The sequence below is a fragment of the Peromyscus leucopus genome, chromosome 20, assembly GCF_004664715.2.
Source record: "Peromyscus leucopus breed LL Stock chromosome 20, UCI_PerLeu_2.1, whole genome shotgun sequence".
NCBI lineage: Eukaryota > Metazoa > Chordata > Mammalia > Rodentia > Cricetidae > Peromyscus > Peromyscus leucopus.
In genome coordinates this window covers 9,587,412-9,605,052 of record NC_051080.1, presented here as the reverse complement: position 1 = coordinate 9,605,052, position 17,641 = coordinate 9,587,412, and positions in this window count along the sequence as shown.

Below are 17,641 nucleotides of genomic sequence, written 5' to 3'. Positions count from 1 at the left end.
GGGTTTTCAATGTTCGGTCTGTTGAATGGGACTTCGACCATGATAGGTTGTTTCCCTTGGAATGAAGTTTAAAAATGACGAATTTTGTGAATTGGTTAAGAGGGCTGAGATGGAAGCCTGTGCCTGTCACTTCAAGTGGCGTTTTAGCAGCCATCTGGGGCTTCCCAGCTTTGGCTCAGTGGAGGAAGCCGGCATAATACTGCCTGAATTGTGAGGGGTAAGGGCTGGTAGATGTGTTCTGTTCTGCCGGACTCAACGTCAACCACTTCATTCTCTTCTGGTCCACGACTACATCGTGGACAGGATGAAAGTGTAGCTGAAGGAACACGGGTTTTGATCAGCTCCGCGTTTGGCATGTCGTTAAACAAACAGACTCAGCCATCCTAGTCCAGATTTCCCTTGGACGATTTGACCCATGGCTGTGAGGCCTCAGGCAGCCGGGTGTAACTTTGCATCAGCTTGGAAACACTGTGAGACAGGAAGGGGCCTGGAAGACAATATGTGCTTTGAAATCAGCCTCCAGAGACTTCTTCAACCAGTTCCTATCTCCTAAGAACTTGCTCTGTATCAACCAATTAACACATCAATGAAGTTAATGTTCTCATGACCCAGTCACCTCTCAACAGCGCCATCAGCTGGTGACCAAGCCACACATATAAACCTTCATGGGGCGACAAGTCTCTGTAAACAGTAACTTTTTTGTTTTTGTTTTTGTTTTTTTGAGACAGGGTTTCTCCGTGTAGTTTTGGTGCCTGTCCTGGATCTCGCTCTATAGACCAGGCTGGCCTCATAGAGATGCACCTGGCTCTGCCTCCTGAGTGCTGGGATTTTTAAAGGCATGCACCACCGCTCCTGGAACCATTTTTTAAGTTATTGAAAAACCACCCTGAGCCAGGCAGTGGTGGTACACATCTTTCATCCCAGCCCCCAGGAGCAGAGGCAGGCAGATCTCTGTGAGTTGGAGGTCAGCCTGGTCTACAGAGCAAGTTCCAGGACAGGCAGGGCTGTTACACAGAGAAACTTAGTTGTCCACCCCCCCATCCCCCCCCCCCCGCTACTCCCCAAAAAAGAAAGAAAGAAAAACCATCTCGCACCCAAACTATGATGTAATATCTGCACTGATTTCTCTGGTATCTGATATGTTGAATCTATGCAGAATGGTTTGATTAAAAATTTATTTAACCCCAAGTCCACTAAGTGCTCAAAATAAATTGAAGTAATTTGGAAACCGGACTCTGTGCAGAAAAGTCAGACCTTCTAGCTTCCCAGGACCGCTCTGGAGTCCTCAGCACTCTGAACAGGTTAAGAAGCAGTAATAAGGCCCACACCCAGAAGAATATAAATATTGCTTCTAATATACTGTTTTTAAAATATCAGGCAGAGGTGGAAGTGAACAAAAGGCAGATGGTCTTGAACAGCTGGGGAAGCAATCTGAATCCAAACTGTGCCTAGTGATCTACCCTGGGAAAGAAATCTTTCCGGGTTTCTGTTGAAGGCCTTGCCTGTACCTGAATGGACAAGATGTCATTCAAGGAAACAGATTTCTTCTAGGAAGAGTCATGCTTTTAAAACACAATGCCAGAATGCCTTTAGATGGGAAATAAGGATGGGGGTAACATTAAGAATACACATATCCATTTATTTCCACTTGGAATCCTCCTGACTAGACAGGAGCAAAATTTGAATCTTTAGTCTTAAATGATTAGATTGGGCTTAGGATTTTATAAAATTGTCAGGTACCAAGAGAGTCTCCCACTATTGAAAGCAGTGGGTATGATTTAAATGCTTTGGAGTCAACTCACAAGTAATGATATCATTTCTTTGAGTTAAAAAAAAATCATGTTTTATGTTTTAAACCATAAGTTAAGTTAATGGACAGACACAATTGTCCCAGAGCATATTGGGAGAGACATGTGGTATTGTGGATCCACTCATCAATGCCGGCAGAAAAGATGCTGCCTCTTCTATGTTCTGAATTAGACTGAGGTATTTTCTTGTTCCTTATGGTCACAAATGTGCTTCTGTCGGCTCTATGGATGCAAGTGTAAGAGCTCTTTCTTTTCTTTTCTTTTTTTGTTTTGTTTTGGTTTTTTTTTTTTTCGAGACAGGATTTCTCTGTGTAGTTTTGGTGCCTGTCCTGGATCTCGCTCTGTAGACCAGGCTGGCCTCGAACTCACAGAGATCCCCCTGTCTTTGCCTCTCGAGGGCTGGGATTAAAGGTGTGCGCCACCACCGCCGCCGCCTGGGTAAGAGCCTTTTCTTCAGAGACATTATTTTTATCAAGCAAATTTAGAGTCACTTCTCAGTTTGCATGAGGTGGCTAATTTCTAAAAGGGAACATGGGTGGAGAGAAACTTGATGTTCACTTTCATTTTTATTTTCCTTATCTTACTTGAAAAAAAATTATATATAGTGGCAGTTTACAAGTACAGGGTAGAAGGTTTCTAAGTTGTACTTAGTGGACTCTTTACCGTACCTTTCATTGTGTTGCTGGAAAAAAAAAATTCTACTCCCCCCCCTGCCCCCCATCTGTACTTGAAAACCAGCAGGTGAAGCCACACAAACAGCCTGTACTTCTATCTTCTATCCATTTGTGTGGGGCTAGTCCTAAGCGTCTCTGTGAATATCACATTGCCCGAGGGAATAGACAGTCCATACAAGGAAGTACTGAGGACATGTTTCATTCCACTTCCTGAAAATGAAACAAAAGGTTAAACACTTTCATGTGATCTCTGTCTCCACTGCCAGCGCCCTGAGCTTCCTTTTGTTTTAAATGCTGTATGTTCTCTTAATGTTTAAAGATGCTTTCAGGGTCTTGGTTCACATTTTGATATACTTTTACTTGAATCAGGGTCACGGTTGTCCCTGTGTCATTTTAAAGGATCACAAGCCTTTGGTGAGGTCTCTCTCCATTTCCCATTTCTCTCTGTCACTTTCCTCCTTTCCTGCCCTCTGTTCTCTCAATTTGGAAATATTTCTGGTTAGGGCATCGCTCCATCAAAAGTAATGCGCTTTCCACACATCTCTGCTGCGATGCGCTCCTTACGCGTGGAATGTGGTGAATCAGGAGTTTAAGGTACAGACAAGTGGAGAAGCAGCAGCAGTATGCTACAGTAGCCGATGAGGTCACTAGGTGGCTGGGGGGAGGAGGGGAATTATCGAACCGGTTTGTGATCTAATAATCCACTTCCTAGGGAGTGTCCTAGACATCTGCAACAAATTTGAACTTGCTTTTTTTTCCTCCTTGGCTTTGTCCAGAGGAGAAAACAAAGGGGGCCTCATCTGTCTCCGCCTGTCTTCCAGGGGTTATTTCCAGCGTCTTTGTCTCCACCTGTCTCCCGGTGGTTTCCCGTAGGCTTTTCTGATTTTCAGTTCTAAAGCTTGACTGGTGACAGATTCTGCTGTAAGATGAACTCCCCTCTCTTGTTTCTCAGAATAGTATCGCATTTCCCCTTATAATATTACAGAAGGGATGTCCGACCCGACAGCATTGATTTACCTACTTATCATAGCCTGGACTACAGGAGGTTAAATAGCACGTGACTCTGGGGGCTGATTTTGAATTCCAGAGAAGAGCTATAGTTAGTATTGTTATCGTATTTTGTTTTGTCACATTTCCCAAATAAGGGCAGTTGAATTATCATCTTAAAATTATGAAAACTGAAGAAAATCCATTACTCATTCATTGCACATATTTTCAGAGAGCCTGGTTTTCTATGTCCTACAGGATATATTTACAAGCATGTGTTTCAGGCAGAGCGAACATGTCATCGTGGACAGGTATGCAGCAAGGACTCTTGTATCCTACAGCTAGGTAATTTCATGCATCTTGCCCACTTTATTGTTCTCATGGGGGACAGCAGAAAGGAGATGGCTCACTCATAAGACAAAAATGTCTCAAACACACATACAAAGAAAGATTAAGGGGCTGGAGAGATGGCTCAGCGGTTAAGAGCACTGGCTGCTCTTCCAGAGGCCCTGGGTTCAATTCCTAGCAGCCACACGGCAGCTCACAACCATTGGATGCCCTCTGTTATGCAGGCATACATGCAAATCCTCATATGCATAAATAAATAAAAATCTTTTTAAAAAGATAGATGGATAAATGTTTAACCAGACCTATCTTTGTACAATCAGTATAAATGCACGAAATGAATAAAATGTCCATTTATTACCCCCTGACTTAAATTATATAGATCTACAGAATTTTGGAGGTTAAGCTGGCTTAAATTTTCTTGTGTCCAATACCCTTATTGTTCAAAGGACAAAAGTCTTGTGCCTTACTTAATACATACATATGTGCATGGAGTAAACTTAGGTACCCATGGAACATTAATTCCATATGTTTAAATAGGTAATCAAGAGGCCTGACCAAAACGGACCATATATAATTCCTGTTTTAACCTTCTTTTTTTATTCTCCAAATGTGATTATTTGCAAAGCTAATACATTGGGCCATGAGTTTTCTTTAGTGAGGAAAGGTAGCTATTTGGACTCCATCAAGAGAGGTACATTTTTTTTAATGGTCATTTATCTTACGTTATACATTTTAAAGATGTTAGCCAGCAAAGGCATAGAACACACATTGGGAGATCTAGCTGTATGATCACGTGAATGGGGATGTCTAACACTCTTGTGGAATATTATTTTAACTAGGCAATGATGTGTTACATTTGTTTGTGCAGCTAAATCTTATTCTAACTTATTCGGCTCCATTTGTTTAATTATATAAAGATGTGCTGCTGTTTCACCTTGCCTGCCTAAGGTACCTGATTGGTTTCATGAAGAGCTGACTGGTCAATAGCTAGGCAGAGGAGGGATAGGTGAGGCTGGCAGGCAGACAGAATAAAGAGGCGAAATCTAGGCTTGAGAGAGAAGAAGAAAGAAGAGAATGAGGAGAAAGAGAGGGACATGCCCAGGGCCAGAAGCCAGCCAACCTCCAACCAGCCAGAGATAGTGGCAGCAGGAAAGTGAGAGATACAGAAAGAAAGGTCAAAAAGCCCCAGGGCAAAATGTAGATAATGAGAAACAGATTAAAATAAGAGCTAAGATAAGGCCGAGCATTCATAATCAATAATAAGTCTCTATGTCCACGATTTGGGGGCTGGTTGGTGGCTCAAAAAAGAAAGCCTGGTACAAACATGATTTTCATGGGAATGACTACAAAAGTAACCACAAAGAAATGAAGGATTATGGTCTTCGGAGTATTTTAAAAACAGCATTAAAAAACAGAGTATGGTGGCATTTGCCAGTAATTACCACACTTGGGAGGCAGAGGTAGGAGGATCTCTGTGGGTTCCAGGCCAGCCTGGTCTACACAGAGAGTTCCAGGACAGCTAGAGCTACAGATGAGACCATGTCTCAAAAAATGTTTTCTATATCAAGAATGTCCTAGAAAGTGTACCAGCATATGGTAGATGCTTGCTTGTACCATCTCATTCGCTCTTCAGCATGTCCATGAATTGTCTAAGTGCAAAAAGTTAGAAAGGATCTTTGTTGGACAGGTTCACAGAGTGTGCAGCAGAGAATTTGAACCCAGGCTCGGCTAAAAAATCTACCTGCTTGACTTTATTTACATCTTCTGTGTATTTATGTGAGCTGAAAGATGAATTCATTAAGAAAAGGGCATATATGGTAAATCTAAAATCTTGAAGTATAGAGAACAAATTATGTGGCGTGAAGGGGCCAGGAGATGGTTCAGCTGGCAAAAACCTCTGTGTAAATGTGAGGACCTAAGTTCACATCAGCAGGCGCCTATCTACTTGTTGGGTGGGAGTGCCAGCTGCCTGTAAAGTCTGTACTTGGAAGGCAGAGAGAGAGAGAGAGAGAGAGAGAGAATCCCTGGAACAAACAAGCTGGCTCTTGGGACTAGCTGAATCAACCAGCTCTTCATTGAAGTGAGAGGCCCTGTGTCAGTCTATCACGTAGAGAACAGTTGGGGAAGATAGCCCACATCAACCTTGGGCCCCCACATTCATATATACACATGCATGCATGTGTATCAGCATGCACCCACATTTGAACATGCATGCATACCACACACACATGCAAAAACAAAGACAATGAAGATAGTTTCAAAAAGTATCAGATTTTACAAAAAAAATTATATGCTGATAATTAATTAAAGGAACTATTTTCCACACTGGTTCAAATACCAATATTCCACTGTCCCTGTTACTGCATAGTAGAAGCACTGTTTGTCATTAAAGAGACAAATCATTTAGATTAATACACACACACACACACACACACACACATCTATGTACACATGTATAAACTCTCACAGTACTAAAATAACAAAAATCTGAACATATCTAATTGTAGACGGATTTTTCTTTGGACCACCAGCTCACAAAAAAACAAAACATGGAGACTTATTATCAATTATGAAAGCTCCACAAGTAGCTTAGGCTTGTCCCACTGGCTCTTATAACTTAAATTAACCCATATCTTTTTTTTTTAAAGATTTATTTATTTATTTATTATGTATATAGGAGAGGGTGCCAGATCTCATTTCAGATGGTTGTGAGCCACCATGTGGGTGCTGGGAATTGAACTCAGGACCTCTGGAAGAGCAGTTGGTGCTCTTAACCTCTGAGCCATCTCTCCAGGCCCTAACCCATATCTTTTAATGTATGTTCTTTTATGTGGCTCGGATACCTTCATGCTGTACTGTCTATCCTGCTTCCTTTCCATGTGGCTGGCAACTTCTTTCCTTCTTTTTCCTAGAGCTCTTTCTGTCCAGAAGTCCCTACTATACCTCCTGCCTAGCCACTGGCCATTTAGCTTTTTATTAAACCCATCACAGTGACATATCTTGACACAGTGTAAAGGAATATTCCACAATATCTAATCTTGACATTTTCAAAAATAATGTGATGGTGTGAGAAAGATGGAGCAGGCACAGGAAATCCATTACATAGAGCAGCAAGCTTCTTTACGTCATCAACACAAATACTTCACCATCTTTCACACACAAAACGAAGTGTCCCCCCACCCCCAAGACCTCACCGCATCCATCCAGACAGGGAGGCTCAGCTGCCTTTCGAAAAAGACCGATTTTACCGAGGTTTCCAGAGCTTGCCAGGGCTCTTTTTGGAAAACCAGCTGTCTCTCCTTCTGTGTGATAAACAGAGAATCCTGTCCTGGGTGGAACAGAAATACAGTAATGCCAGGCTTCCGCTTGGTCTGAGGGGACAACTGCTTTCAGGACACTGTGTCTGTGTGTTTCCGGGATCCAAGACTTTAAAAAACTACACCAAGAAATGGGCTCCGTAGGCAGAGGTAAAGCCAAGTGCCAGGCTCAGGGTGGATCTCAGATGGTGAGGGTGGCTTGGAGGCTGGTGTGCGGGATAGAAGGAAACCGAGTAAGAAAGCCCCTTGAGCACATGTCTTGGAAGCCTCAAATGCCTTCAGAGGCCAGGCATCCAGGCAGGCGACTAAAGACTAAACAAGACTTTGCCTGGCAGCTGCTGGCCATTCATGGCTGGAGGCCCCAGAAAACCAGTTCTTTTGGGACGTAAGCTAGGAATCCAATTCTTCTTTTGTTTTGCTATGTGAACTATTTAAACATTTAAATATTAACTATTTAAACGTTTGCTACTGAGATAAAGTTTTTTTAAAATATTTATTTATTTATTACATATACAGTGTTCTGCATGTATGCCTGCAAGCCAGAAGAGGGCACCAGATCTCATTACAGATGGTTGTGAGCCACCATGTGGTTGCTGGGAATTGAACTCAGGACCTCTGGAAGAACAGCCTGTGCTCTTAACCTCTGAGCCATCTCTCCAGGTTCCGAGATAAAGTTTTAAAGTAATGTGAATGTGGAAGAAAAGAATCCACAGGCCATATTGACACAAGCTTGCAGGCCTTGCTGTAGGCAAACTGTCTGGTAGTCTAGTCGGGCAGACCTTCTTGGTAAGTGGTCAAGAGCCTGAATTCATGCCGCGGAATGATGTAGGCAATGCTTCCCTCTCTGCCCCTTTTCTATAGTCCTCTTAGGCAATGTTATCTACAGTAAGCAACACCAACAATTCCTTCCACAAGGGGTGAAGAAGAGATGTGAGGGAGATGGGAGAGGGAATGGGAGAAAGAATGGCAGGGAGAAAGGCTATCTTGTGTTTTCGCTTGGGCAGAACGTGGACTTAAAGATACACATTATATATATATGTTACATTTAGTGTATATTATGTTCCATATATACGCATACATGTGTGGTAAGAGCAGAGAAAGGTGACTCTTCAGATGGAGGAAAGAGACAAGCAGGCGAAGGAGGGATGGAAGAAGACAGCGGATCTGGCAGATAAGAGCAAGATACAAGATACGCATGTATGAAGAGGTTATAATGAAACCTGTTATTTTATGTGATAACCAAGCCCATGAATAAAAATCGTAAATCCTTCTACCTGTGATTTCCCGATTTTAATGTGCGTATGAATCACTAGGGGTGTGTTAAAATGAAGGTTCCTAAACTTGCCCGAGGAGCTTCTGCTTCCCCGGTGGAATCCTGGGGTGTGGCAACACCCACCTTTGTTTACTGTAACACAGATGGTGTGGACACGGCACTGGGAGAAACAGTGAGTCACCACGTGGCTGATGCTGGTTTGTCTGTATTTCAGCCCCAGTTTCTCTCCTGAGTTAGAGAGCTGTATGCACAGCTGCTTCTTGCAAATCACTGTCTCCACTGCGTCTCTAACTTGCTATTGCCTTCATCCAAATTTATTATTTTCTTCCAAAGCTATGTGCACCGGTTAGTTTTTTGTCAAGTTGACACAAGCTGGAGCCATCATCTGTAAAGAGAGAGCTTCAGTTGAAAATCTGCCTCCATAAGATGAGCCTGGGACCAACTCGGTGGGACCATTTCTTGATTGATGTAGAGGGCCCCCATCCCTGGCCAGGTGGTTCTGGGGTGTATAAGAAAACAAACTGAACAAGGCAAAGAAAACCTACCAGCAATCAGTGTTCCTCACAGCCTCTGCTCCAGTTTCTGCCTTCTGGTTCCTACTTGAGTTCCTGCCTTGACTTCCCTCAGTGATGGCCTGTGATCCCAATAATGGCCTGTGATCCAGTGATGGCCTGTGATCCCAATAATGGCCTGTGATCCAGTGATGGCCTGTGATCTCAGTGATGGCCTGTGATCCAGTGATGGCCTGTGATCCCAGTGATGGCCTGTGATCCAGTGATGACCTGTGATCCTGGTGATGGCCTGTGATCCCGGTGATGGCCCACGGTCCCGGCAATGGCCTGTGATCCCAGTGATGGCCTGTGATCCCGGTGATGGCCTGTGATCCCAGCGATGGCCTGTGATCCCAGTGATGGCCTGTGATCCAGTGATGGCCTGTGATCCCGGTGATGGCCTATGATCCCGGTGATGGCCCACGGTCCTTGTGATAGACTGTAGTGATACGGATGTGTAAACCAAACAAACCCTTTCTTCCCCAAGTTGCTTTCAGCCACTGTCTTGATCTCAGCAACAGAAAGCAAATAAACATTTAGCAGAGCATACCATGTGGTGCTGGCCTCAAACTCGAGGCATGATCCTTGAACTCCTGATCCCCCTGCCTCTGCCTCTCAAGGACTGGGATTATAGGCGTGCACCTCCACGCTGCCATCTATTCAGTTTTGGAGACTGAACCCAAGGACGCAGGCATTCTAGGCAAGCATTTTACCAAGAGAATTGAGTGTCCAGCCCCTGTATCCTTCATGCCATTGAGAAGTGCCATCAGCTTCGTTTCCCAAGCATAAATCTACCCTGGAACTTTCGGTGGGCGTGGCCTAGGGGTCAGGATGCATGGAGTGTGTGGGCAGGCACCAGCACACCCACCGAGCTGCTCTTTAATGCTCCAAGTCTTGCATGGCTGCTCAGCTATGGTACCTTGGCAATCCACGTGAACCCTGCTCTTCTGGGACAAGCAATAGCAACAACTGCTCTATTTATTAAAGCTTACACCAGGCCAGACACGCTGTTGTGTTTGTATTAATTCAATCTTTTCTTGAAGCCACTGGACTCTCTCTCTAGGTTTTGGCAGCTCACTATCCCCTGAGTTTTGAAGTGGAAGCTTAAATAACATCCAACTTCTTGTCTTTCAGAACCCCAACACACCTCTACAATATAGGGGAAAAAAATCTGTCACAGTGGAGTGGTGAAGTAAATGAGATTTGGGCAATATTGGGTAAGTTATAAAACATAAATCATATTTATGATTCACCAGATAGCTTCCCACATGGATTCCTCCCCATACTCATAACTATTCTGGCATTGTGCATGAGAACATGACATTTAGAAGAGGGATGCTATGCCTATTTATGAATATAAATATAGTGTATTAAAAAGTGTCCCCACAAAGCCATGGAGTGCCATCCACTATGAGAAACTAAACTGGAAAAAAGCAAGAAAGGATTATCTCCTAGATGGCACCTTGTAATTTGTATTTGTATTTCCTTTCTGTTAGAAAAGAAATCTTGGTGGCTTTAAATCAGTAGTTTGTGGTTATTTGTCATGGTATCCTAGATGAGTAACTAAGTAAGAAAAGGAGCTGTTAGCTAGCGTCTTAAAGAGGATATGTGGGTTATAATATAAACTTGTCTACAACACTTGGTAATTAAATATCATAATAACTAAACACACACGCATGCTCACCATGACTTGTGATGAATACCATTCGAAACTCATTTTTAAAAGAATAATTTACTTGTTTTGATTTTATATGCCCTGGTGCTCTGCCTGTGTGTATGTCTGTGTGAGGATGCCAGATCCCCTGGAACTGGAGTTACAGACAGGTGTGAGCCACCATGTGGGTGCTGGGAATTGAACCCGGGTTCTCTGGAAGAGCAGCCAGTGCTCTTAACTGCTGAGCCATCTCTTCAACCCCTAAAACTCATCTTTTTGAGAGAGGGTATCTTACTATGTAATCCAGGCTGGCCCAGAACTCATGGCATTAACCCTGCCTCTGCCTCCAAATGCTGAGATTATGAGAAGGACACAATGATTGCCTGAGACTCATCTCTTTAGTGATACCCTACAACACTGAAGAATGGACCAGCCAGGTCTTTGGACTCAGCAGCTATAATGGAGAAGGGGTCCCAGTGAGTCCTTAGAGCTGGGATAGGGCATCTGAAGAGCCTTTTTTGTTTCTTCTTTGGAATGTTAGGAGAGGGGCTGGACTCTGCTAGCCAATGGGAAGAGGGCGAGGATCAGTGTTTTCCACTTCATGGCTACAGTAAAGATGACCATCATCAAATACACAAATAGTTTTCACTTCTTTCTCTTTAAATTAGTGGTGCCAATTATTTCTCTTGTCTTTCATTTGGACCTCCCACCCTGTCTCCTGTCTCTCACCTCTTACTGCTAAAATGCCTAGACAGAAGAAATCCATTCTCATTCTGGTTTTCCCTACTCCTCCAAATAATGTATTTTATTGCCTACCACAAATCTCTGAGCCTTAGAACAGCCTACAACACTCCCGATGCTCCTGGCTTTTTCTCTTCCCCACCCAGCCCTCTCCCCACCCAGCCCTTCCTGCCTCTCCTCTTCCTTATCTTGCTGGCTTCTTCAGCATACTCTTAAGTCTTCTGGGTAATGGGCACTGCTTCTGCTATTCCTAGTTGCCTAGAATTTATCCCTTCCCCCTTTTCCCTGTAAGTAAATTCTCTTTAGTTTTCAGTGCTTGACTTAAGGGTCTATTAGGGCCATTTAGCCTTCTACAGCAATTCCTAAAGAGAGCTTTAGTTCTCCGTTCCAAATCTCTACATTTCCTGGTAGTGGAAATGCCTTTGACATTGATCGAGTCATCTCTGACTAGTACTTATAGCCATCCCGAGCCATCTCTGGTCTGCTATTGAACATGAGCTCCCTGAGGAAGTGCACATGTTTGCCTTGGAGACCTCAGGGCCTTGTTCTCTGGTAGACTGGTTGCTTTAGATATGTTTATTGATTGGATGACGTACTTGGTAGTTTGTCTGAAGCAGAGCTCTTGACTTGACAGCCAGTATATTTTTGTAGTTCTGTGGCATCCCCAAATCAAATCTCTGTCCACCCTTTTGTTGGATTCACTGAACTTCTCTAAGGAGGGCCTGTTAGAAATGATTTTACAGGGGAGAAGAAAAAAAAAGACATCTGTAATGAGAAACAACCAGGAAGGGAAGGCTACCCTGAAGCTGTTTATAGACATGTTTGTTTTTTAAAAGCCAGCAGTCACAGCCCTGTGCAAGCAAAGCACTGTGACCTGGAAACAAGACAAGAGCCAGTCCTCAGGGCTGGACAGGACTGAGACAGGGGCATAGGAGAAAGGAGGAGGTAGAAAACAGGACTCTCCCTCTCAGTCCCTGAAGGAGAAGTGAATGGCCCACAGAAGGCACTATGACATTCCTTCTGGTCCTGTAGGAGGCTCAGCGAGCACAAGGGCAGGCGATTCCAGCCACGGAGCGGTGACAGCTCTGCTCCCGGCAGGAATGGCATGTCCCTGCTCGCCCCACTCCATGTCACTGCTCACCCCACTCCATGTCCCTGCTCACCCCACCCCTTTGTTTTAAAGACTGTTTAGCGGTCTCTTGGCCCTGCCCCTCTTGTGCTCAGAGAGGCTTGAGTCAGCTCTTCAGCTGAAAGAAGTCTGTGGGACCTTCAGGCGATAAGCAGGACAAGAGGGAAAAATCATAAGAACGGCATCATTACGGACAATTTAATAAGTATCAGACCAAATGCTAAGCATAATATATATATATATTTTAATATTTTTTAAAGACAAGGTCTCATGCATCCCAGGCTGGCCTCAAATTCACTATGTAGCCAAGGATAACTTGAATTTTCTGATCCTCCCGTGTCCATGTCCTGAGCTCTGGGATCACAAGTACGTACCACAGCACTCGGTTTGTGTGGTGATGGGGACAGAAATCAGGGTTTCACACCTGCTAGGAAAGGACTCCACCAAGTGACCTGCACCTGAAGTTAGCGGACACCTTAATTCCTCAAACACTTCATGAAGCAGGTGCTTCGAGCGTACACAGAGGTTCACTTCCTTAGTACCTACCACATATAGACTACTTGACAAAGTCAAGACTGCTGACACATGATGGCTATCTTCCAAGTGAAATTCAGCCATAGACATGTGATGGCCATCTTCCAAGTGAAATTCAGCCATAGACACGTGATGGCCATCTTCCAAGTGAAAATCAGCCATGGACACATGATGGCCATCTTCCAAGTGAAAATCAGCCATAGACACATGATGGCCATCTTTCAAGTGAAATTCAGGACACCTGTGTTCAATAAGAATGAAATTAGGATGAGTGAGAGGAATCCTGGGAATCCAGACAATGCTTAAACCAGAGGACAGTTATAAATTGTTCTAGTTTGTTTCCCATCACTGTTGGTTTATTTGCGGCACTCTTACCCTGCGAGGAAACGTCATGAAACACAACAGAATCCACCAACAAGAGTTTTATTAAGATAAGGTAAAGAGACAGAGGTGCACAGGCCTGTGGAAAGACACGTGAGTAAAGATGGGGCCGGGAATCATGGCGCCGGCTTATAAAGGCTGGGCCGCGCCTGCGCACACAGGCCCATGTGGCTATTCCACACATGCGCATAGATCACATGGTTGCTCTGCGTGCTTTACACAACCACAGAAAGCCACGGGGGAGTGGGGGTGGTGGGTGGTTGGGGTGGTCTGGTCACGCGAGACAGTTTTTTGACCCAGAAATGACTAGGCGGAAGTGACTAGGTCACTAGGAAGTGACTAGGGCATGTTGTGAATCCATATCAATCACTGTGATAAGCATCATGACTAAATGCAACTTGTTGGAGAAAAGGGTTTATTTCAGCTTGTGTTTCACAGTCCATCATGAAGAGAAGTCAGGGCAGGACATCAAGGAGAAACCTGGAGGCAGAAGCTGAGGCAGAGGCCATAGAGCAATGTTGCTTCTTGGCTTGCTCAGCTTGCTTTCTCATATACTCCAGGACCACCTGCCCAGGGAAGACACCGCTGAGTCCTACATCCATCCGTCAATCATGAAAATGCCACACAGACTTTCCTACAGGCCGATCTGATGGGGCATTTTCTCAGTTGCGGCTCCTCTTCCCAGATGGCTCTAGCTTGTGTCAAGTTGATAAAAACAACAACAACAACAACAACAAAAACTACCAGACTATAAATCATGCTCAAATTTCTATTCTTGTCTATTTAGCAATAAGGAACTTTTATATTTAGAGTGTATAGTTTACCACCACCCAGACTGACCTATTCGAAGTTAAGGATAGTTTTAAGTGGAATCCATAATCGCAGATACAAGTGTCCTCAATTGGCTTTGTGGACAGAGGGTACAGATGCTTACAGACATGGTTTCCTCTTGATTTAAAGGGTCCACTTAGAACACAGTCTGGTGACAATCATAATTTCTACCAATGATTGAAAAACGTATTGACCCTGCCTTTTATTAGAGTAAGCAAACCACCAGTGAATTGTCGTCTTCAGCTACCAGGTTGTGAAAAGTGAACAGGAAAACACAGTTCATGCACTCATTTCTGATTTTTAAACTCGCAAATATGATTTACCTTAAGACATCATTTTTGTTAATTTTATTATTTGGCAATTCCCTAATGTGTATGTGCACTCTGGTCACTCTTTCTCCCTCTCTCTCGGCTTCTCTTGTTCCTATCCACCTCTCTTGTTGGCCACCAGTCCCTTCTCCAGGCCCAGGAGTTTTGTTGTTTTATGATCCATTTTGTTTGCCCAGGGCCATCTCTGTGACTCCTGGAATGGAACCATCTACTGGAGCCTGGTGGGGTCATCATTGGTATACAATTGAAGGAATGACTTCCCTACTTCTTAAATCTATCAGCAAATAGGTCACTGTGAGGGTTAGGGTCCCTGATTCCCCACCTCCATCTCTGCCTGACTATTGACAGGCTCATTTTATGCAGACCTGATACAGGCATCCATAGGTGCCGGGAGTTCATAAATAGAGTAGTTCTGTCTTACCCAAAAGATGACTGCTCTCTCTCTCTCTCTCTCTCTCTCTCTCTCTCTCTCTCTCTCTCTCTCTTTCCCCCTCCCCCTCTCCCCCTCTCCCCTCTCCCCCTCTCCCCCTCTCCCCCTCTCTCTCCCTCTCCCTCTCTCCCTCTGTGTGTGTGTAGTTTTGGTGCCTGTCCTGGATCTTTCTCTGTAGACCAGGCTGGCCTCAAACTCACAGAGATCCACCTTGCTCTGCCTCCCAAGTTCTGGGATTAAAGGTGTGTGCCACCACCACCTGGCATACACACACACTTTTAAAAGGGTTGTTATTAGATTGGCTGACATGCTTGATGGCTAGGTAGTCCAACAGTGGGCATCTGCATATTGGACAGGCAGAGAACCTTGTAGTTTGAATTCTCAGGACAAATGTAGCCCTAGTACAGGGCTGAAAACCTGCGAACTCCCGGGAAAGTATGATGTGGAGGCAAAGCTGGTGGAAGCAGCTGGAGTCCATGTCCGTAGGTAATGGCAGCAACAACAGATGAGCTCGCTCGGAAAGGGTGGAGTTTGTATACACCGGCTGGCTTCCTCCTTTTTTATTTTATCTTTTTAAAAAAGATTTATTTATTTAAATATGTATGTATGTATTTAAATATGTATGCCTGTAGGCCAGAAGAGGGCATCAGATCTCGTTATAGATGGTTGTGAGCCACCATGTGTTTGTGGGGAATTGAATTCAGGACCTTTGGAAGAACAAGCAGTGCTCTTAACCTCTGAGCCATCAGGCCCTGCCCAGCCTAGTGGGTAATGTCACCCACATTCAGGGACAGTCTTTCCCTCTTTGTTACTGTCCCATATGCCAATGTGTCTGGAATTGTCACAAACTTACCCAGAAGTGTTCTTTCCTGGATATCTCTTAATCCTGCCAGTAATCAGTTGAACTCTACCATTATGCAAATTAAATTATGTCTATCCTTACCCTGACTCTGTTCTCCACTGTGGCCAGCTTACTAAACTCATATTTAAAATACATGGTGCTGGTTAGATGAGAATTCGGTGGGCGGGAGAGGTATTCTGAAGCCCTGCCATCTCGGATTCTCTTGTAAACTCCTAGCTATTGCCTTTGAAACCCACTGCTGGCCAGCGCTGCCGGAAGGGGCTGCTCCGTGGTGTCTTTGGTGAGAGCCTTAGTTAGTTAGCCTTTCCTGGCTGACCTGTCTCTTAAGCTCTTCTCTCTTTAACCGTCACTGCTTAGACGGAATCCGTGGGTTTGGCTCTGAGTGTAGTCTTCATAAAACAGGAAGTCTGACAGGAAGGAAGACTGGCATTCATCGCACCTGCTGCATACCCAGTGTTAAAGGTATTTTAGGCACATCGGGTCATGTCGAACTCCTGATGTGTCGTCCGTGGGACTGGAGTGGAATGAGCATAGACAGGGAGGACAATGGTCTAAGTTCTCAGGAGGATTTGTTCTTAAACAGGCCTTTAAATCCATGCCAAGTTTGAACATTTCAGCCTTTCACTGGTGAAGAAAGAAAAAAAAAAAAGTGAGATTCCTGCTGGAGTCATGTGCCTCAGGCTGTTGCCAGCAAGTGGCAGCGTCTGAATGCACACCAACATTCCCCACTCCAGGTCATCTTGACTGTGAAACCCACATGTTGTTGGTGTTCTTACTCTTTTCTCTTTGGGGGTCCCGTCAGTCAGCTCCCACATAAATCACACATGGAGGCTTATTCTTAACTATGAATGCCTAGACTTAGCTTGGCTTGCTACTAGCCAGCTTTCCTTAACTTTCAATGGTCCCATCTAGCTTTTTCCTCTGGGCTTTTCCCATTCTCTTCTGTGTACTCTTACTTCATGGCTTGCTACGTAGCTGGGTCGCTGGCCCCTGGAGTCCTCCTTCTTCTCTGGTTACTTCTTTTTCTCCTCTCAGATTTCCCCTTCTATATATTCTCTCTGCCGGTCAGCCCTACCTATCCTTTCTTGCTGTGGGATGGTCTTTCTGTATGCTGTGAATATGTGTTGCTACCGTTGCTTAATACAGAAGCTGCTATGGCAGAGTCAGAGGAGATGCTGTGCGCTGCCAGGGGAGCAAGATGTAATGGAACACAGGTAAAGCCATAAAGCCACATGGCAAAATATAGATTAATAAAAGTGGATTGAATTAAGTTGTAAGAGCTGGTTAATGTGAGCCTGAGCCATAGGCCAAAGCGTTTGTAATTAATATCAAGCCTCTGAGTGATTATTTTGTAAGCTGCTGCCGGCCAGGCGGGACACAGGAAAACTTCCAGCTCCACTTTCTCCTGCCTTGCTCTTGGCCATTCAGTTCTTTATTAGACCGTCAGGTGTTTCACACAGGCACAGTAACACAGCTTCACAGAGTGAAACAAATGCAACACCAACAAGAGTAATACACCTTAAAATAATATTCCACGACACGCACATGCTCCCTGATAGATGGAGTGGATACATGAGAGGCTGACATATGTGCTCAAAAAGCCATCCTGCCCACTGTCTGCCCCTCGCTCCTCTTGTGTTGCTAGTGTGAGACCTGGAGTGAACTGCTTGGCTCTGTCCACTACTGGAAGACACGGAGGCACTGTCGCACATGCACATGTTACACGTGTGCAGTGAGTCCAGTAGACAAGAAGTAGAGCTTTTATCTCTATGGTTACCCACAAAGACCCAAG